Genomic DNA, 23,435 nt, shown 5'->3' with positions numbered 1-23,435 from the left:
GCATTTTATTTGTGACTAAATTAATAACAATAACTTTTCATGTATTTATTCTGATACATAGCTTTTATTTTTCATTTCTGCTGATTGACATTCTATTCATCTGGTAGTGTCCCTTAGAGTGTAAAACCAATCAGTGGCTCCTCATGTGTATTTTAGGATAAAATTAAAACTTTTAAATTTAGGCAGTCTTGGCTTTAAAAAAAAATTATTTATTAATTTTAATTGGAGGATAATTACTTTACAATTTTATGATGGTTTTTGCCACACATTGTATGAATTGGCCATAGACATACATGTGTTCCCTCCATCCTGAACCCCCATCCCACCTCTCTTCCCCACCCCATCCCTCTGGGTTGTCCCAGAGCACAGGCTTTTGGTGCCCTGTTCCATGCATTGAACTCACACTGGTTATCTATTTTACATATGGTAATGTATATGTTTCAATTCTATTCTCTCCAATCATCCCACCCTCTTCTCCCACTGACTCCAAAACTTCGTTCTTTATGTCTGTATCTCCTTTGTTGCCCTATATGTAGGATCATCGGTATCATTTTTCTAGATTCTATATACGTGCATTAATATACAGTATTTGTCTTTCTCTTCCTGATTTACTTCACTCTGCATAATATGATCATATTCCTGTGTGTCTCCCTTACATCCAGATAAAAAGAATTTTTAGAAAGCCAGCTTAGACATCATCAGAAGTAATATTTTCCCATGTCTTTCTTCCTACTTACTTGCTCCATTTTTTTCCCCATGTCTTACCCAGGGCTCCATGTCTTTGGCTCTGTGATTGGACATGGTCTTTATTTATGGCCTTCCTATTATAAATTTTAGAAACTAGTTTAGACTCCCTTCTCTGGCTTATAAACTTTGATCCTCTGCTTGATCTTAAGTATTTGACATGTGGCTTTCTCTTGTTTCCAGCATTTCTGACAATTCTCTCCACAGTGAAACCACTCAGTGTCTATCTCATATCTCCCCCTGCCTCCCTACAAAAGGAGGTTCTTGGGAAGCATGGAATTTATAAAGTGAGTTCTTTGGAAGCTCTTAATGCCTAGAGTTATTACTCTAAGCACTATAAAGAAGACTTACCAAAAGGAATTGTGTTTGGGTCCTTTGACCAGGCCATTTCTTTTCTGGACAGAGCTAGAAATACACAGAATAAAACCTTACTCATTAACCTCCTTTTGCTCACATCCTTGCTGACCAACTCCTGGATGTTAACACCTCTACTTTTCATGACAGAGATGGTGAGGCTATGATGTAGACATGATAACACAGATCCTCTCCTGAGGTTGGACACTCATTACTTTAACTGTACTTCCAGTAGCCATGTATGGATGTGAGGGTTGGACAATTAAGAAGACTGAATGCCAAAGAATTGATGCTTTTGTATTGTGGTGCTGGAAAAGACTCTTGAGTGTCCCATGGACACAAAGAAGATCAAACCAGTCAATCCTACATGAAATCAACCCTGAATACATATTGGAAGGACTGATGGTGAAACTGAAGCTCCAATACACTGGCCATGTGATTTGAAGAGCTGACTCATTGGAAAAGACTCTGATGCTGGGAAGATTGAAGGCAAAAGGAGAAGGAGGCAGCAGAGGATGAGATGGTTAGACTGCATCACCAACTCAATGAACATGAATTTGAGCAAACTCCAGGTGATAGTGAAGGACAGGGAAGTCTGGCATGCTGCAGTCCATGGGGTCACAAAGAGTCAGACATTACTTAGCGACTGAACAACAATATGGATTTCTTAAAAAGGTCCTCAGTCATCCATATATGATTACTTTGCACATAGCTCCTTTTTTTGTTGTTGTTAATTTTATGTTAAATCGAGAAGGGAAAGAAAGGCCAGTACTCTGGCCTGGAGAATTCCATGGACTGTACAGTCCATGGGGTCGCAAAGAGTCAGACTTGACTAGGGACTTTCACTTTCACTTCCCTTTATGTTAAAGGAATACCCCTGCAGCAAGCTATTAGGGATTTTTGTGGTCTTCTAAGGTTTCAGACATGCTAAAGTATTTTTTAGAACCAACATGATACCTGTGATTGTGTAGTATTATAGCTAGACTCAGTGAGAAGGAGCATACCATTATTTAAAACTAAAAATGAGGGAAAAAAGAGTAGTAGCTTTATAGACTATATTCTATGATTGAATGAGCTGTTGTTGCTTCAGATAGTTTTGTGGCTTTAAATAAAACTGCCAACATTTGTTCTCAGCTTGCTCTCTCCAACAGCTCCTGCCTTGGCTCCATCCCATAATTGTTCAAAAGGGGCTTCATAAATAAGTGTTGTGTAATGGCACTGGTATGTATTTTGGGACTCTAGGATATTATTTCTTAACCTCTCATCATATTTCATTACAGACTTTGATTTTTAGAAAAGCAGTGACCCCAGTGAAGTAGCTCCCCAAAGCAGCTCTGACTATTTCAGACTTGGCAAAGCTCAGGGCAAGACCTCAGTGTGAGAACCCAGAGGTGAGCTCACAGAATTGGCGAGCAGGTGGCTCTGGAGCTGGGGTGGGGTAACAATGGAGATACAGACTATAAGCCTGTGACTGGAGTCCTTTGGCCAACATGGGGAGGGACACTCACTTCTAGAAAAGCAGAGGCAGTAAATAAGTGCACGACTTTTTCCAGCAGCGCTGACTTGCTGGAGCTTATGAAATCATGCTGAATGAAAAACAAAATAAAGTCTATAAAAGTACCCAAAACACAAAGGAGCCAAACTAACTTTCCAGTTACAAACAGGTCAGTTTGAGCCAGTTGGCTTCCACCTCAAGCAGTTCCCTGTAGCTCTAATTAACTGCTGCTCTTTCCCAACTCTTAAAGACATACAATAGTATTTCTAAAAAAAAATGCAAGATGAGGAAGAAAAAGAAAACTTTAAAATGTGGCTCACTAGATACTTGCTTGCAAATTCTGTCCCCAAATTTCAATCTAAGGACAAGACCGAAAGGCTGACTTCATTTCTTCATCTCCACTCTTCCTAGGTTAATGGATCATACTTTTGGAAAGTAAGGATGGGATCTGGGGCAAGAAGTTTATATTTTTGTTGTCTTTTTCTATTGGTATCGTCCTTACAAAGTGATTGAGAAAAATCAACAAAGTATTATTTAACCTTAGAAATATGTTTTAGTTTAGTGTTACCTGAATGTGCCAGCAAAACTGAATAAAAGCCAAATGCTTACCAGCCCCATTACAAAACAGAGCAACACATTACTAGGCTCTCTTTTCTTGGCTAAGACTTTACCTAGCATCCAGCACGTTGCCTTTGGCACATAGTTGGGGAGACTGAAATCTGAGCATAATTGACTCTCAGTCTGTAAGTCTCATTTTCTTGGCTCTATCCCACAGGCACCCTACTCTCATCTACTGCCCCTCCATCACTCTACTAAACTTGCCACCATCTCTCTACATATTAGAGTTTCTGTAAATTCACACTTTCCATCTTAACGGCCAGAACATACAAATACTTTCCAATTGACACCAATCTTAGAGAGACCTTTTTTTTTTTTTTAAGAACTGGATGGAAGGAGTAAAAGTTGCAAAGATTGAAGCTTAAGACATTTAAAACTTATATGGGATAAAGATCAAATTCCTTCCTGACTGTATAACTCTCACTACCATAGTTAGTGGCTGGCTTTTTTTTTTTTTTTAAACATACCTTATTTGTATACTTCTGGGACTCATAGTATTTCAAATGAGTGGGAGCTTGTTTTTGTGTTGGGACAATGTCTAACTTGGTGTGAAATACTTGAATGTATGAAGAGGTATCAGGGATCTCTTAAGAGAACTCCATAACAAAACCCAATATTAAACGCTTTTCTTTTCCACTGGCTTCCCATGTCTAACTGTAGGTAGATCAAATGCTTGCTAATGGGACATTTTCATCAAAGATAGCTTTGGAATCTTGGATCTGGATTATATTTAGAGCTGGCTCAAATATATTTTGACTCAAGCTCCTGCTCTGAAACCTGAAAAATGCATCCTACTGGTATAGGCTATCAGGGAACATTGAATGGTGCTGTAAAAAGAAATTGATTTGAAGGAAAACAAACAAAATACTCAGCTGATATCATGAGATATGCAATAAACAGAAGTAAGTCTTAAGTGTCTGTAAATTCTCCAGCTGCTGAGTGATCCATAGGTAATATTATCTCTCTCCTCAGCTACCATCACTAGATGATAAATTCTCATATTTCTGGGATCAATTAGATCATTGGTTTACACTTGCTTTCATACTTCATCCCTTTTGATGAAGTTCTACTGTGAGGGCTTCTGTTAGAATTTCTGATGATGCCAGCTCTACTGTATATTTATTTTTCTTAGATCTCCACCCAAGGATGAATCCTATACTTTTCCCCAAGCAATATACATTCTCTGTTATGAGGGCAAACAATTCATCCTAAACATCTCAAGCTCACCAGGGAGATTTCCCTTTTTCCTCTAGTTTTTAGCCAGTTTTATTCTCTGTCCTTTGTCGCTTGTTGCCTACCTCCAAAACAGACTTCATAATCTCTTTAGATCCTGTCCCATAAAGACAGATTTCTATACTTCAAGAGACATTGCTTTTCCTTCCAGACCTCTGGTTTAACTGGCTCATATCGTCTTTTCTCTCTTCTCAGTTGACATTTGGGGATGTTATTTGACCAGCCCACAGTGTAGTCATGGATTTGGAGGTATAAATTTGACCAACTCTATACCAAAGATTTCCAAACCTAGTTCACTAAACCAGAGGTTTCCCTGAACTTAACGTTCATATTGTACTTAGTGTAGCAGATGCTATCGCTGCCTCACTCATATCTCTTTGGCATTTATCTTCTATATGCTGAAGGCTACTTCCAGGAAACTTTCTGACTGCAAGAGAATGTTCTTCCTATGCATGTGGCAAGTGAGCAGATCTGGAAAAGTTAATGACTCCAGAAAGAGCTCTCAAAGAATGCAGGTGGAGATTTGATGGATGACAACCCCAGCTTCCAACCTGGAGGCTAACTCTAAGGCATGTTCTATACCATCTTCTAGAGTTGGACCAGTGGTACCAAGCTTTAAATTTCCCCACCAACAGTAGTTATAACTGCCTGGACAAAGCACATTGTATAGGCTTCCTTCCCTTTCCTATCTCACTTTCCCACCAACCTCTTGGTATTTTCCAGGACCACTTCCAAAATACACCACTGTGTTTGAATTCTTGTCTCTGAGTGTATTTATAAGCTTATGAGTTAAGCCAAAGCAAGGCACCTAGAAAACGGCATGACTTTTTAACCTGGCTATTTCTCTGAAAGGTATCTCAAGAATAATTCATCCAAAATAGCTTTATTATCTTCTTTCAATCTGCTGTTCTCAACTGTGCTCAATTTTCTATTCATCAAATTCTGAAGCTCAAATTCTCTCAAAGCCAGTCTGTCCCAAATCCTGTATCATTATACCTTGAGAATATTTTTCAAATCTATCCCTTTTCCTTCATCCCCACCACTGCTGTTCCAAGTCAGGTTCTTACCATCTCTTTACTTTTGCTGTTTGTTATATAATCAGTTATCTATTCTCCCTGTCTCCAGTTCATTTTTGTAAATGAATCAGAAGACAGTTTGACTGACTTCTAGGCATTTGGCAATTATGAGAAAGTCTAGAATATGAACAAGGCTTATATGGAAAACTGTTGAAATTATTTCATATATTTAGATTTTGAAGAGTTTGTAGGTCACAGAAATGGGAATGTCCAATAGTTTGTGGAAAATGAGCCAGGGGATCATGGAATTATACTGGTTTAGGAAATATACATATATATTTTAAACCATACAAATAAGGATATTACCCAGAAAGGGCATACAGAATGAAAAAAGAAAAGAGCTAAAGGCAGAATTAGATGAATACTGACTTTTAAAGGTAGAAGAATAGGATCTTGCAAAGGAAACTAAGGAAGGACAATATGAAAGACATTAGGGAAACCATGATAAAGGAGGGAAAGCAAGATGTTATGAAAGCCAGAAGGAGCTACAAAATTTAACCCAGCATGAACTTCTCAATGAGACTGTCCCTAATCATCCTATTTAAAATAGTATCCCTCTCTCCACTATCAAGAATACCACATGCCTCTTCTCTGTGTTATTTTTTTCCACAGTACTTTTTACCATCAAAATTTCTAAATATTTTTATGTCATTTTAAAACATTTCATTGAGGTATAGTTGATATACAAGAAACTGAACTTATTTCGTGTATACAATTTGGTGAATTTGAAAATATGCATACGAGAAACCATCACCACAATCAAAGTAATAGTCACATCTGGCTCCTCCAAAAGTTCCCATCCCCTTTTTGTTTTTGTTTATGATAAGAACACTTAATGTGAGAGCAACCCACTTAAAGAATTTTATATAAAGTCCTATCATATAGTACTGTTAAGTGTAGGCAATATGTTGCATAGCAGATCTCTAGAACCTATTTATGTGAAAAACTGACATTTTACATCCATTCAACAAAAACTCCCCATTCAACCAACTCCTAGGCCTGGCAACTACCATTCTCTTTTCAGCTTCTGAGTTTGACCATTTTAGGTACCTGATATAGGTGGAATGATCAGTATTTGTTCCTTTATGATTGGTTTCTTTCATTTAGCGTCATGTGCTCCAAGGTCATCCATTGTTGTCTCAAATGGCAGGAATTCCTTCTTTCTTAATGTGGAATAATATTCCATTCTAGAAATACAAAACTCTTGTTTCAGTGGAAGTGAGCGTATAGATATATCTTTAAGATTCTGATTTCACTTCTTTTGGGTATATATCCAAAAGTGGGAAGGCTGATTCACATGATAGTTCCATTTTTAATTTTTTGAGGAAACTCCACACTACTTTCCATAGACATTTTACATTACCAACAATACTATGCGAGGGTTCTGATTTCCCAACATCCTCCCCAAGACTTGTTATCTTTCAGTTTTTGGAAAATAGTCATCCTAAAGAGAGTGAGGTGATATCTTATGGTGGTTTTGATTTGCATTTATCTGAAAATTTGTGATGTTAAGAACGTATTCAAATGCTAGTGCCTATTTGTGCGTTTTCTTTGGAGAAATGTCTGTTCAAGTCCTTCGCCAACTTTTGATGTGGGTTATTCAACTTTTGCTATGAGTTAAAGAGTATACCTGTGGCGGATTCATTTTGATATTTGGCAAAACCAATACAATATTGTTAAGTTTAAAAATTAAAAAAAAAAAGAAGTTCCTTATATATTTTGGATTTCAGTCCCTCATATACCAGAGAAGGGCATGGCAATTCACTCCAGTATTCTTGTCTGGAGAATTCCCATGGACGGGGGAACTTGGCGGGCTACAGTCCATGGGGCTACACAGAGTCGGACATGACTGAAGTGACTAAGCAGCCCTCATATACATGGCTTGCAAATATTTCCTCCCATTTCATTTGCCTTTTCATTCTGTTGATTGTTTCCTTTGTTGTGTAGAAGTGTTTTTTTTCCCCTCATTTGCAAACCATGCTTTATTGAGATGTCTGAAATTTACAGTGTTTTAGGATCTCTTCATAGCTCACAGCAATTTTCACCACATACTCAGTATCTCAGTGTCAGTTCTGTTAAATAAACTGTCTAGAAAGGATCTTGAACCTTGTTGCTCATCATTTTCAATGGAATAGAACATCAGACTTGTCTTCTTTTTACCTTGGTGAATACAGAAATCACAATCATTCAGTGAATTCATTGGCACCCATTCCAATCTCATGTTAGATAAGGATTTTATTTAGCTTCACCTGATGTAATCAAATAGTAACATCACCAATTTATAGTATAGAGATATTTATCTACTCAGGGTTAAACCCTGACCTTCTTTATTCAAATGATTTGTCAGTTTTTAAATTTTTTAAAATTTTGTATTGGAGTAGTTTGAGTAGGCTCCGGGAGTTGGTGATGGACAGGGAAGCCTGGCGTGCTGCAGTCCATGGGGTCGCAAAGAGCTGGACACGACTGAGCAACTGAACTGAACTGATAGCGGATTAACAATTTTGTAATAGTTCCAGGTGAACAGCAAAGGGACTCAGCCATACATATACATATATCCATTCTCCCTCAAATTTCCCTCCCATCCAGGCTGTCACATCACACTGAGCAGAGTTCCATGTGCTGTACAGTAAGTCCTTGTTGGTTATGCATTTTATTTATTTATTTTTTAAAATTTTTTTATTTTTTAACTTTACAATATTGTATTGGTTTTGACATATATCAACATGAATCCGCCACAGGTATACATGTGTTCCCCACCCTGAACCCTCCTCCCTCCTCCCTCCCCGTACCATCCCTCTGGGTCGTCCCAGTGCATCAGCCCCAAGCATCCAGTATTGTGCATCGAACCTGGACTGGCGACTCGTTTCATATATGATATTATACATATTTCAATGCCATTCTCCCAAATCATCCCACCCTCTCCCTCTCCCACAGAGTCCAAAAGACTGTTCTATACATCTGTGTCTCGTTTGCTGTCTCGTACACAGGGTTATTGTTACCATCTTTCTAAATTCCATATATATGCATTAGCATACTGTATTGGTGTTTTTCTTGCTGGCTTACTTCACTCTGTATAATAGGCTCCAGTTTCATCCACCTCATTAGAACTGATTCAAATGTATTCTTTTTAATGGCTGAGTAGTACTCCATTGTGTATATGTACCACAGCTTTCTTATCCATTCATCTGCTGATGGACATCTAGGTTGCTTCCAGGTCCTGGATATTATAAACAGTGCTGCGATGAACATTGGGGTACACATGTCTCTTTCAATTCTGGTTTCCTCAGTGTGTGTGCCCAGCAGTGGGATTGCTGGGTCATATGGCAGTTCTATTTCCAGTTTTGTAAGGAATCTCCACACTGTTCTCCATAGTGGCTGTACTAGTTTGCATTCCCACCAACAGTGTAAGAGGGTTCCCTTTTCTCCACACCCTCTCCAGCATTTATTGCTTGTAGACTTTTGGATCGCAGCCATTCTGACTGGTGTGAAATGGTACCTCATAGTGGTTTTGACTTGCATTTCTCTGATAATGAGTGATGTTGAGCATCTTTTCATGTGTTTGTTAGCCATCTGTATGTCTTCTTTGGAGAAATGTCTATTTAGTTCTTTGGCCCATTTTTTGATTGGGTCATTTATTTTTCTGGAGTTGAGCTGTAGGAGTTGCTTGTATAATTTTGAGATTAGTTATTTGTCAGTTGCTTCATTTGCTATTATTTTCTCCCATTCTGAAGGCTGTCTTTTCATCTTGCTTATAGTTTCCTTTGTTGTACAGAAGCTTTTAAGTTTAGTTAGGTCCCATTTGTTTATTTTTGCTTTTATTTCCAATATTTTGGGAGGTGGGTCATAAAGGATCTTGCTGTGATGTAGGTCATAAAGGATCCTGCTGTGATGTATGTCGGAGAGTGTTATGCATTTTAAATACAGCAGTGTGTGTTTGTCCATTCCAAACACCCTAACTATGCAGAAGGTTTTTTTTTTGAGATATGTAATTTATTTATTTAAAAAATTTTTATTATTATTATTTTTTACTTTACAATATTTTTTTAATTTGACATAGTCCATTTGCCTATTCTTGCTTTTTTGATTTGTTCTTTGAGTGTTATATCTATGAAACCATCACCAAGACCAATGCCAATAAATTTCCCCTCTTTTCTTCTAGTATATTTGCAGTTTCAGGTCCACACTTAAGTTTTAATTCACTTTTGGTTGATTTTTGTGGATGGTGTATGGTAAGAGAACAATTTCATTCTTTGCATATGGATATCCAGTTTTCCCAGCACCATATACTGCAGAGAGTATTCTTTCCCCATTTTGTATTCTAGGCACCCTCATCAAAGATTAGTCAATCATGTATGTGCAGACTTATTTCTGGGCTTTCTAACATGTTTCCTTGGTCTGTATGTTCGTCTTTATGTCAGTATTCATACCGATTTAATTATTGTTGCTTTGTAATGTATTTTGAAATTAGGAAACGTGATGCTTCCAGCTTTGTTATTCTTTCTCATGATCCCTTTGGTTATTCTGAATCTTTTATGATTCCATTTGAATTTTAGCATTGTCTTTTTTTCTGTCTCTGTAAAAAATGTCATTGGGATTTTAAAGAGGATAGCACTGAATCTGCTGATCACTTTGGTTAGTATGGACATTTTAACAAAAGTAAATCTTCCAATCCATGAACAAGGATGTCTTTCTATTTATTTATGTCTTTGATTTCTTTCAGCAGTATCTTGCAGTATTCAGTGCAGAAGTCTTTTGTCTCCTTGCCTAGATTTATTCCTAAATATTTTGTCCTTTTTGATGCTATCATATATAAGATTGTTTTCTTATTTCCTTTTCTGATAGTGGCACTCACCTGCCAATGCAGGAGACATAAAAGACACAGGTTCGATCCCTGGATGGGGAAGATCCCCTGCAGGAGGGCATGGCAACCCACTTCAGTATTCTTGCCTGGAGAACTTCATGGATAGAGGAGCCTGGTGGACTATAGTCCATAGGGTCACAAAGAGTCAGACACAACTCAAGTGATTTAGCATGATAGTTTGTTGTTAGTGTGTTTTTGTATGTTGATTTTGTATCCTGCAACTGAATTCTAACAGGTTTGTGTGTGTGTCCGTGTGTGTGTGTGTCCGTGTGTGTGTGTGTAGTCTTTAATATTTTCTAAGAAGATCATGTTGCCTGCAAACAGAGGTAATTTTATTTAGGTGTTTTCAATTGGTATGTCTTTTATTTATCTTTCCAGCCTAATTTTTCTGGTTAGGACTTCCTTTATGTTAAATAGAAGTCACAAGCGTGAGCATCATTCCTTTGTTTCTGATCTTAGAGGAAAGCTTTCAGTTTTTCACCACGGAGGATGATGTTAGCTTTGGGTATTTGATATATTCCCTCTATTACATTGAGAAGTGTCCCTGTATTCCTACTTTGTTGAAAATTTTTATCATGAATGAATGATTAATTTTATGAAATCCTTCTTATGCATCTACTAAGGTGTTCATGTGATTTTTTAAAATATTTTTTAAATTTTATTTTATTTAACTTTACAATATTGTATTGGTTTTGCCATATATCAAAATGGATCTGCCACAGGTATACATGTGTTCCCCATCCTGAACCCTCCTCCCTCCTGCCTCCCCATACCCTCCCTCTGGGTTGTCCCAGTGCACCAGCCCCAAGCATCCAGTATCGTGCATCGAACCTGGACTGGCGACTCATTTCATATATGATATTATACATATTTCAATGCCATTCTCCCAAATCATCCCACCCTCTCCCTCTCCCACAGAGTCCAAAAGACTGTTCTATACATCAGTGTCTCTTTTGCTGTCTCGTACACAGGGTTATTGTTACCATCTTTCTAAATTCCATATATATGCGTTAGTATATTGTATTGGTGTTTTTCTTGCTGGCTTACTTCACTCTGTATACTAGGCTCCAGTTTCATCCACCTCATTAGAACTGATTCAAATGTATTCTTTTTAATGGCTGAGTAATACTCCATTGTGTATATGTACCACAGTTTTCTTATGTGATTTTTATTATTCATTTTGTTAATGTGATGTATCACATTATTTGACTTTCATATGTTTTCATATTATCCCTGGAATAAAGCCTGCTTGGTGATGGTGTATGCTTTTTTTTCATGAGCTGTTGAATTTGGTTGGCTGGTATTTTGTTAAGGATTTTTGCTTCTACATTCATCAGGGATATTGGCCTATAAGGTTTTTTCTTGAACTGCATTTATCTGACTTTGATATCAGGGTAATATTGGCCTTATAAAATACATTTGGAAATGTTCTCTCCACTTCAGATTTTTGGAAGAGTTTGGGAAGGATTGATGTTAATTCTTTAAACATTTGGTAGAATTCATTTATTAAGTGATTTGGTCCTTGACTTTCCTTTGTTGACTCATTTTTGATTACTGATTCAATCTTTTTACTAGCTATAGGTATGTTAAGAATCTCAATTTCATGACTAATTTGGATATGTTGCATGTTTCTAAGAATTTATTAATTTCTGTTAGGCTAACTAGTTTGTTTGCATACAATTTTTCATAGTAGTCTATTTTGATGTTTTTTATTTCTGTGGCATTAGTTGTAATGTCTTCTCTTGCATTTATAATTTTATCTGAGTGTTTGTCTTTATTTTTTTAATCTATCTATGGATTTGTCAATTTTTTTTATCTTTTGAAAAAGCAAACTCTTAGTTTCATTGATTTTTTTCCAGTGTTTTCTTTTTCTCTGTTTCTGCTCTAATCTTTATTCTTCCTTCTAACTTTGGATTTAATTTGTCTTTTTCCTAGTTCTGGAAAGTGTATAAGGTTACACTTATTATTTAGGGCCTTCCTTTTTTAATATAGGCATTTATCATTACATACTTCTATCTTAAAGAGAGGGGAAAATACTGAGATAGGAGAACACAGCTTCCCTGTATGTCCCCCACCCATCCCCACCAAAATCAATGATTAGCCAGCTATCCTTAATGAAAAAGCTCTGGGAGAATTCAGGAGTCTAATTAGGAAATTTGAACAACACTATGAAACAAAAAGACTGAGAATAATTACACAAGAAGAGAAGGAAAACAACTTCATTTTGCCTGTTTCATTCCATCCTTCAGGGCCATCATGGGGGCCATGTCAGTGCCAGGAGGAATATCCCAGCTGGAAAGAGTTTCAGTTACCAGAAAAGGAAGAGTAGGTTGCGTGACCAGCTTTTCCAGCCTCTTGGGGCAGTGGACAAAGGTTCACTCCACTCAGATGGGCAAATATGAGTCTACTGAGTCCAATAGGACCAACAAAGAAAAGCAAACATTTACTTGGCTGGGTCTGTGGGGGTTGTCTGCTGCTGAGTGGAGATAGGGCCAGGGTCGTGGGAGATTGCCTGTTTCTGGGATAGGCCCAAAGCCTGGGTTCACTTTAACCTGCCTGTCTCTGGGCCTGGCCAGGAGCCCAGGTTCACAGGGGCTGATGGGAATCTGGGGCTACAGGAGCCTCAAAGTGAGAGAGGCTGGGACCTGGGATCCTCTCCTAGAGTGCTTGAACAATGAGATAGATTTCGACCTGGGACTCTTTGGGCTTCCCTGGTGGCTCAGACAGTAAAGAATCAGCCTGCAATGTAGGAGACATTGGTTTGATCCCTGGGTTGGGAAGAACCCCTGGAGAAGGAAGTAGCAACCCACTCTAGTATTCTTGGAGTACAGAACCCCATAGACTGAGGAGCCTGGTGGGCTGCAGTCCATGGGGTTGCAAAGAGTCAGACATGACTGGGTGACTGACACTGCACTTACACATGACCAAAAGTCTCCTGGAGTAACAGAATACAGAGAAACTATAAGGGACTAAAAAAAAAAACTCATGCATGCAGAGTTGGAGCAAATTATGAACAATAAGATACAAATAAGTTGAAAACCAGCTGCCACCTCTGAGATGCTAGGAGCAAAAGCAGAGGACTGAGCATGATCCTTGCACACAGTATCACTCAGGAGGTCAGCAAATACCTAAGCCCTGAGACACAGATCTGTCTCTACTCTCATTCCATTTAAGGGACCAGTTAGCCCCCTCTCAGGGAGTGAGTAAGGGCACTTGTTACTTGTTTTCACTTCCTCATGCCACAGCCCATCCCAATAAAGCTTTGCTTGAATTTCTCAAATGGCCTCAATTTCTATTAATTGCAGAGTCTGAGGACCTTGATCAATAACAAAAGGGTCACAGGATGTGTGAGGATCCTGGAGCCTGGGTTAGAGGGAGCCTGCCAGGAGCTTCTTGTTTCTTGAGCCACTGGCATTGTAGGAGCCAGCTCATGCTGAGGTGAGCCAGGAGTTTGGACCCAGAAGCTGCTAGGAGCCTGTTCCCACAGGAGTTGGTGGGTGTAGGGTGGGCTGGGAGCCTGGGGCCTCAGGAACTGCCTGTGGCAGTGGGTGCTGTAGTGGCTGGGGTCCTAGTAGCCCACAGGGAACACAGGGCTGGGGAAGTTGGCACAGTGCTGGGACCAGCTGACTCGGGTCCACAGTGAAATCAGGAGCTCATTTTATTCTTCTTCCATGGGAAGGGTGTCTTTGTGGTGCTGGGCTGTCCAAGCTAGGGGGAGTGGTGACGGGTGTAGTGTGAATCTATCTTTCTTACCCTCCTCAAGGCATCTTTTAAATTTTTTGTGTTTCACCCAGGTACTATAACACCTTACCTAGAATTCTTGGCTCTTGTGAAGGTTCAAGCTCAGATAATTGTTCTCAAACTGATGTTTCTAGGGGAGGACAAGCACTAGAAATTCCTATGTTTGTCATTTTGCAGACACCACTCCAGCACTCTTTAAGGTAAGTAGCATAGATCCTTCAACCTTGTTTTTCTTTGGCAAGGGTGTTTTGGATAGCTTCTATGCTTTTGCATATGAATTTTAAAATCAGTTCATCACATTTTTCAAATTTTGATTGTGATCACATTGGGTACATATATAAATTAAAGGATAACAGACAACTTATCCACATGGTTTATCTCTCCATTTATTTAGATCTTCCTTAATTTCTTATTACATTTTAGTAATCTTTTTTTTTTAGTTTTCTATGTAAAGGTCTTGTTATCTTTTGTTAAATTTATTTCTTAGTATTTATTTTGATACTATAAGTAGAATTTTTAATGTATAATATTGTTTATTGCTGGTATATAAAAATACAGTCAATTTTTAAAAATTAATCTTGTATCCTATAACTTTGCTTAATTTACTTATCTATTCTGGTAGTAGTTTTGTAAATTCTTTAGGATTTTCTATGTAAACAATCATATAGGTAAATGGAGATAGTTGGACTTGTTCATTTCTGGTAGTTATGTCTTTCTTTTTTCTTTAAAAAATTTTTCATCTTATTGTAGTATTGGGATCTCTAGTATCATGTTGAATTGAAGTGGTGAGATTGAGTGTCCTAGATATTTTTCTCAATCTTAAAATGTTCACAGTTCCCCACTAATTATGATGTCAGCTGTAACTTTTAGAAGGTAGTCTTCATTATCTTAAGGAATTTGACTTCTGTGTGTAGTTTGCTGAGATGTTTTGTTTTGCTTTTAAAATTGTGAATGGATATTGAATTATTTCGAGCACTTTTTCTGCATCCTTTAAGAACTGGTATTTTTTAAATTCCGCTAATATGGTGACTTACTGATTGATTTTAAAATCTTGTATTTCTGGGATAACACTACTTTGTAATTCATGCTAAGTGTCATTTTTATATTGCTAGATTTAATTTGCTATTAAATAGTATTTTTACATCAATATTCCTTAGAACTTTTTATATTTTTGCAAAAAACATTGTCAACTTTTGGTATTAGGATTATGCTGCCTTTATAAAACAAGTTGGTATGTTTCTTCTTCTATATTCTGGAAGGGTTTTTATAAGATTGGTAATATCTATTCCTTAAATATAAAATTCACCAATGAAATAATTGGGCCTGAAGTTTTCTTTGTTGGGGAGGTTTTTGATAATTCACTTCCTTTAATAGGTAAAAAGCTATTCTAATTTGTTATTAATACTTCTTGTGTTGGACTTGGTATGTTGGTTTTTTCCCAGGGAATCTGTTTCTCTAAATTATTTGTTGATACAAGTTGTTGATAATATTATTTTATTATATTCTCAATGTGTGTAGAATTTTTAGTGATAGTCCCTCTTTTAGTCCTCATATAGGTAATTTGGATTTTCTCTTAAATATTTTTTTCTTGATTAGTCTAGCTAAGGATTTTCAATCTTACTGATTATTTGAAAGAACTAAATTTTGTCTTTGTCAATTTTAATATTTGTTTTCAATTTTGTTGATTTTTGCCCTTTACTATTCTCTTCCATTTTCTTATTTTAACTTATCTTTTTAGAAAAAAAGAGTGAGAAGCTTGATCATTGAATGGAACTTAGATCATTGGTTTATACCTTTCTTATTTTTCTATACAATATTTAAAGATAAATTATCCATTAAGCATTGTTTTAACTACATCCCACAAATTTTGATATATTTTTCAATATTCAGTTTGAACAATTTTCTATTTTCTTTTGTTATTTCTTTTTTGACCCATAGACTATTAGAAATGTGTTATTTCCCAATATTGGGTAATTCACTAGATATCTTATTGTTAATTGTTTTCTAATTAAATATTATTGTAACCAGAGAATATATTTTTTATTATTTAAATCCTTTTAAACTTATTTTAGATCACAGTACAAGATCTGTCTTAGTAAAAATTCTATGTACAATTAAAAAGGATATTTTCTTTGTAGTTGTTGGGAGCTGATTAGGTCAAGATGGTTGGTAATGTTCAGATCATCTGTTTCTTTATTAAATATTTGTCTGTTAATCTGTAAATTGTTGAAAGTGGAGTGTTAATATTATTCACTGCAATTATGAAATTGTCTTTTTTTCCCTTCAGCCCTGTGGATTTTTCCATGTATTTTGAAACCTTATCATTAGCTATGTACACATTTATGAGTGTTATGTATTTGAATTCACCCTTTTGTCTTTATAAAATGTTTCTGATAATACTCTGTGTTGATGTCTATTTTAGCTGATATTGACTCCATTCTGTTTCTGCTTACTATTTGCATGGTCTTTTTTCCCCCCATCTATTTTAGATGCTTAGAGTTTCCATCTTTCTGTTAACACTACCCATCTGTTATTGCATATTGACTATTTTTTTCCATTACAGTCCTTAACATAGTTTAAGATTCCTTATTTGATAATTCCAACATCTGTGTGATATCTGATTCTCATGACTGCCTTGTTTCATCAGGTTCTTCTTGTGTTCTGGTTTTGTAAAATTTTTACTGAAAGCTGACAGGTTGTTTTGGATATTAAGAACTAAGGGAAATAGGACTTCAGTGTGAGGATTTATGGTAACCTGTCTAGAAGCTGGGGTGTTTATAATGTTTACTGGAGACATAGGTGTCATAGGCTTCAAATTCTTCTTGTGTCCCCGTACTTGTCTCCCCTCTTGACTCTGAGCTTCTCTAAATACTCCTCAGAGAGGGTCTACATCTTGCAACTCTTTTATCTGTAAACTTTTTTTTGGTGTTGTTTAGTCACTAAGTCTGGAGAAGGCAATGGCACCCCACTCCAGTACTCTTGCCTGGAAAATCCCATGGATGGAGAAGACTGGAGGGCTGCAGTCCATGGGGTCGCTGAGGGTCAGACACAACTGAGTGACTTCACTTCCACTTTTCACTGTCATGCATTGGAGAAGGAAATGGCAACCCACTCCAGTGTTCTTGCCTGGAGAATCCCAGGGACGGTGGAGCCTGGTGTGCTGCCATCTATAGGGTCGCACAGAGTCGGACACGACTGAAGCGACTTAGCAGCAGCAGCAGCAGCAGCAGCAGCCAGTCACTAAGTCATGTCCAACTCTTTTGTGATCTCCATGGACTGCAGCCCACCAGGCTCCCCTGTCAACGGGACTTCTCAGGCAAGAATACTAGAGTGGGCTGCCCTTTCCTCCTCTAGGGCATCTTCCTGACCCAGGGATCAAACCCGCATCTCCTGCATTGGCAGGCGGCTTCTTTCCCACTGAGCCACCAGGGAAGCGTCTTCTGTGTTGCCCTAATACTTTACTAATGTGGTGGTAAGGTATGCGGGGAGGAAGAGAGTTTCATAATTACGTAAGTGAATCTTAGTATTTTAGGAAGCCTGTGTCTTAGGGCTGTGATCTTCAAAAGTGTTTATTTCAAGATACAACTTCCCCCAATCCCACTCCTGTTCCCTTTTCTGACTATTGTGTTCTCACTCTATTTCCTTGAACCCCCAAACTCTGTTGATGCTTTTAGTGATGTTTATGTTAGGTGAGATAGGAGTCTAGGGGTAACTGGAATGTGAGAAATGCTCTTCTCCTTAGATGTGGCTCTGGCAAAGATATTTTTCCTGGGGAGTAGGCCTTCATTATAAAGTATGCCATGGGCATATTTCACAATGATTATTTCCCCTGTACCCCTGCCAGTGCCAGGAGGGGCTCTTTGGATCACGTGAGAACGTAGGGGCATTCCTGGAGATTAAAAACCCATGCAAATGTGTAGCTTTAAGGAGTTTCTCACTCTTAGACCAGTTCACAGCAGTTTGTCAAAATTCCTAGTTAAGAGTTTCTACCAGTTGATGATTTCAGCAGCTTGTGCTCCATGTAATCATAGCTTGTCTGTCTCTCTCTGGATCTGCCTAGCTCTCCAGATTTGGTGGTGGTGGTTTACTCTCCAACCTCATTTCTTTGATAGACCCAAGAAAAGTTCTTGTTATCCAGTTTTTCAAGCTTTTTCTTGTTGAAAGGATGGGAGTGGTGGTGTCTAAGCTCTTTACAGATCAGAGCTAAATGGAAGTCCTGGGTTTATCTGTTTACTTTCATCTTATCAATGTTTTTATATTTGCAGTGCGTCTCTTACAGACGGCATATAGCTGGGTCTTGATTCTTTATTCTGACAATCTCTCCCTTTTAACTGTTGATATAATTGTATTTAGGTCTACTATTTTACTATTTGTGTTTCACTTTCTCCTCAATTTGGTTCTTCTTTTCCTTCTTTTCTGCCTGCTTTCAAGTTATTTGACTAGTTTTTTAGAATTCCATTTTACTTTTCTTTTCCATTTTACTGTTAACCCACTCCAGTGTTCTTGCCTGGAGAATCCCAGGGACGGGGGAGCCTGGTGTGCTGCCGTCTATGGGGTCGCACAGAGTTGGACACGACTGAAGCGACTTAGCAGCAGCAGTTGCCTTTTTAGTTGTACCATATGTATTCATTTTTATTGCTCTAAGGATTTTAGTTCACATTCTTAAGTTTACTTATTTGTATTGATATTAATGTACTACACTGCATGTAAAATTTTGTAAAGATATGGCTTCATTTACTCCTTCCCAAATCCCTTATGCTGACATTGTTGTGTATTTCCCACTGAAATACTTTATGAGTGCTAAAAGAAAATGTTCTAATTTTTGTTTTAAAGAAATTAAAAGCAAAAATAAGCTTTTACATTTATCCAGATATTTGCCATATCTGATGATGTTCTTTCTCTCCTGAACATCCAAGTTATTGATCTTATTTCCTTCAGCCTGTAAAACATCCCTTAGCATTTCTTATCCTGTAGGTCTACTAGCAATGAACAATCTATTTCATTTTATCCGAAAATATCTTTATTTCATTTTTATTCAGTATTTTCACTGGTTATAGAATTTTTGGCTCAGTATCTTTCCCAAGCATTTAAAAGACGTTGTTTCACTGTATTCTATTTTGTATAGTTTTTGGTGAGAAATTACCTATCATTTCCCCTTATACATAATAAGTCATTTTATTCTCATCACTTTCAAGGGTTTCTCTTTATCTTTGATGTTTACCAATTTGACATTGCTTGGAGTTGTTGAGCTTCTTGCATCTGTACAATTATATCTTCCACCAAAATGGGGACATTTTCGGTCATTATTTTTCTGCCCTGTTCTGTTTCTCTCTTGCTTCTTGGACTACCGTCATACGCGTGATGTGTCACAGGTGGCTGAGCCAAGGTTCATCTTTTTTTTCCCCAATTTTCTTTCCTGTCTTTTAAATTTTATAGTTTATTCTGATCTGTCTGCAATTAATTGACTCCTTAGGCAGCTCCATTTTGTTTTTAAGCCCATCCAGTGAATTTTTAAAATTTCAGGTACTGTGTTTTACAGTTCTAAACTTTCTATTTGAATATTTTTATTATTTCTATTTCCTAACTGAGATACTTTCATTTTATCTTTTTAATTTATTGCAAATATATTTAATTTATTGCAAGTATTAATTAAATAAATATTTGATTTATTGCAAGTATGTTACAGTTCTAATAACGCCTGTAAAATGATTTTATGCTAATTTGAAGTAATGGATTACCTCTGGGTCACTCTCAATCAGTTGTCTTTTATCTTGAGAATGCCTCACATTTTCTTCACATATATTTCTGGATTGCACCTTGAACATCATAAATATTATGTTCTGGAGATTCTGAAGTTTGTTATATTTCCTCTTGAAATTCGTGGGTTTTTTCATTCAATATGTATTTACTGAGGATCTCTGATGTGCTTGTAACTCAGTGATAGATAAAAACAAGCTGTTTCTTTCCAATAGTGCATCATGTGTATAGTTTGGTATGGTTACAAACATTTCCTTCTTTCAGGAATAAAGGTTTCGCCTGAGGTTCAGTCTGTGCTCCCTTCTAAAAACTGTGTTTTAAATGTTTTGCTTTATCATGAAATTAGCTTGGTTGGACTCAGATTTTTAAATTCTGCATTTTGACTGGCAGCTTAAATTTCAGTTTGGTTCTTCAATAAGTTGAGTTGTTTGGATTCTGTTCTGCACATGCTTCCTTCAGGGTCAGAGTGCTTGACAGTAAATTTCGGGCTCCCTCTTTCTGGCTCTCTACTGTATGGGATACCACCTTCAGCTTCTAATGGCTTTGGTTCACCGATAGCTGTACTCTGATTGCTCAGCCCAGAAAGATTATGAGTCTTCTGTCAGTTCTAGCTGCTCGGCTGCTTGACAGTATGGCCCAAAACAAAGGCTGAAAGCCATAGAACTGGCTAACTCAGTCATGAAATTTCTTCCTTCCAAGTGTCAGCTCCTATCCAGAATTTGTCTGCTATTTTTACTCTCAAGTGCTTTCAGTTCCTTGTATTTTTCTGTGTTTGTCCTGAGTTTATAACTCTTATCTGCACAGGTTGGATAAGGAAGTGGAACTGTAATAGCTCTTTTAAAGTTCTTATTACTGACACCTCTGTTATTCCTGAGACTATTTCTATGGGCCTGATTCTAATATCACTCCATTCTGTATGGTTATAGCTTCCTCTTCCAGCCTTCTGTGATCTCTGGAATATCCATTGAATTCAGAGATCCCTGATAGTTAATTTCTGCCAGGACTTGCAGAATCCTGTGCAGTTAAGTATTGAACCAAGGCTCCACGGGACCTCTATGCAGATTTCTGGCGCTCCTTTTCTGCATGTTTCCTTCTTCTAATCATCTGCCCTGCAAATTTCATCTGTGCTAACAGTACTAAATTCTCTTCTCTGTCCAATTTCCTGGGACGTCTCCTGGAAAGTGACTGTGGGCAAAACGTTTGTGTGAATTGAGGCTCACATCACTTTCAGAGATACAATCCTGCACTGCATGTTTTCATGTTTTTTAGTGGCTGAAAATTGTTTCATGTATTTTGTGCATTTTTATGGCTATCTATAGTGGAGAGCTTGTCTGATACCAGTTTATCTGTTATTACTGGAAGTTGAAGCCCCTGTTTTCACAAAAGCTGAACAAATGCAAATTATCAGGTTTTATCTGCAAAGACTGTGATTAAGTATGTTTGTACAGAGACCCAAGAGTTTTCATGTAGTAGCCCTCTGCCTTCAGTGGTAATTTTGATATAGGACATTAATGTCATTCTGGGATAAAGTTAGGATAAGGAAAGCAATACCACCTGAACTTTATATTTATTGTAATTAAAGTCAGCTTGGAAGGTAAATGTCAGCAAGACCATAACTTGAGTAATTCAGATAAAGTCAATAAAACAAGCCAGTGATAGGTGACACACAAGCGTTTTAGAGACTGGCAGGGGTCTGATTAGAATCTGGAACCACAGAAATAAAAATGCTGCTTGAAATATTAACTGGGAGTAACTGAAAACAGAAGAGGAGAATCTTCCTGCCAGATGGGGAAGATACTGGTAGATGCGCAGATTAAGGAGGCTTTGTTCTAGCTTTGGCCTCTGGTCACTTAAAGCACAGCCCTTGAGTGCAAACTAAAAGCCAGACAGACATGTATCCCCTGTGATCTCTGGTGCCACATTTCTCACCACAAAAACTTGCAGCCAAGTATTCCCCAGTCACTCCAGATTCTTCTAAGCAGCGCTGCCATGTTTCCTGGCAGGTATTACTGTTTATGTCAACCTGGTCTCAAGAGCTGTCTGAAAGAGCGAAGGGATTTACTGCTCAAAGGAGATGAAAGATTGGAAGAAGCCAAAGATCTTAACTCAGAACCCATTACAGATATTTTGCCTTGTCAGAGACTGTCTACATGCCAACTCTGTAAAAAGTAATATCTAAAAACAGAAATCTTAAAAAAAAAAAAAACCAAAAAAAAAAAACCAAAACCCAAAAACAAAAACCAGAGAGACAGGTAAGAAGGCATCAGCAAAATTTGTTTTTCCTTAAAGAGACAGATCGAATTCATACAGCTATGATGACTGCCACACAATATTTTCTTTCCAACCCTATCCTTACCATTCCTTATTAATTTTTCTCAGTAACTTATTTTGATTTTGTTGAGATTTCTACCTACCCTTAAAGTCAACATACCCAACTTTCACCTATGATTGAAAGACAAAGTTGAAAGGTGGACCCTGAATAATCTTCTTTTACACTCTAAAACAGCAAACAAGGTCTACTCTTGCTTATCTATAGCTCCAAGAGATTAATCTCAGGTCTTAGCTCTAAAGTCCCTCTTGGATTTTTTTTACAGTCTTTTTTTTTTTAAGCCCCCAAGAGCCATTTCTCTTTACCTCCTTGTCCCTTAAAGTGCTGGTATCAGATACCAGAAATGCTGGCATTACAGTTGCATGGTAGCACCCTACCACCAGCCCTGCCTGAAAACATTCTAGCTGCCAAATCTCACAACAGGGGACAAAGCAGAAAAAGGGGGGCAGTGCTGCCATGAAGAATCACAAATGAAAATATCAGCCAGCTTTAAAGCCATCAAATTATCTCCCTAGTTCAAATTGCCAGCCTCTGTCAAGGAGTGACATGGTGTTTCCCGATGTGTTGAAAGCAGCACTGCGATGAAAGGAAGATAGTGCCCTTATCCAGCTGAAATTCTGAACTGGATACCCTGTAGGAGTTTCGTATACAGTCTTTGACTCATCACGATAAAGACTGGCTGCTGACAGCTCATCAACTTTGACTTCTGGCCTAAACTCCAACACGTGAATTTTTTTTTTTTTCTTTTCTTTTCTTCTAAACTCTTCCATCTCTCCTTGTAAAATCTCTTCCACCCACCATTTAGAAAGTTTTTTCTGGGTCTGAAGGCAGCCCTGACCCTAAAGCAGTATTAGTCCACTGGCTCACTTGCCAAAGTGTTTGTATATTTTGGGTCCTAACATTTGTAATGCAGCTAATATTTATTAATCCCTCTGCTAGATGATAGAGATGCAGAAGTAGAGTTGCTGCCCTCATGGAGAAGTTCCAGAAGTCTGTTCTTAGGGACACCTACATCAGGATTATTTGGGAGAATTTGTTTAAAATGCAGATTTCTGGGTCCCAACTAAAATTTACTGAGTGTAAATTTCTAAAGTTATGTGCAGGAATCTACATTTTTTTTTTCTTTTTTTTAAAAAAACTTTACAATATTGTATTAGTTTTGCCAAATATCAAAATGAATCGGCCACAGGTATACATGTGTTCCCCATCCTGAACCCTCCTCCCTCC

General features: G+C 37.6%; 1 long non-coding RNA gene across 4 annotated transcripts in view; it reads left to right on the top strand.

Annotated features, from left to right (window-relative positions):
• Positions 1 to 13,662: 13,662 nt before the first annotated feature.
• The window catches only part of LOC147376181 (uncharacterized), a 34,637-nt gene continuing 24,864 nt past the window's right edge, over positions 13,663 to 23,435 (top strand). For 3 of the 4 annotated variants that reach the window (XR_015160820.1, XR_015160819.1, XR_015160818.1), the window contains exons 1-2: positions 13,663 to 13,819; positions 14,176 to 14,322. This is a non-coding gene — a long non-coding RNA (uncharacterized LOC147376181). The remainder of the gene's footprint in view (positions 13,820 to 14,175; positions 14,323 to 23,435) is intronic. The other variant, XR_015160817.1, reaches the window with a different exon arrangement.

Source organism: Bos grunniens, chromosome 3 (genome assembly GCF_055505025.1).
Source record: "Bos grunniens cultivar Pamir isolate PY7600 chromosome 3, Bosgru_T2T1.0, whole genome shotgun sequence".
Classification (NCBI taxonomy): Eukaryota; Metazoa; Chordata; class Mammalia; order Artiodactyla; family Bovidae; genus Bos; species Bos grunniens.
Note: the sequence above shows the minus strand (reverse complement) of the source record. Positions and strands in the feature narration are given on the sequence as shown.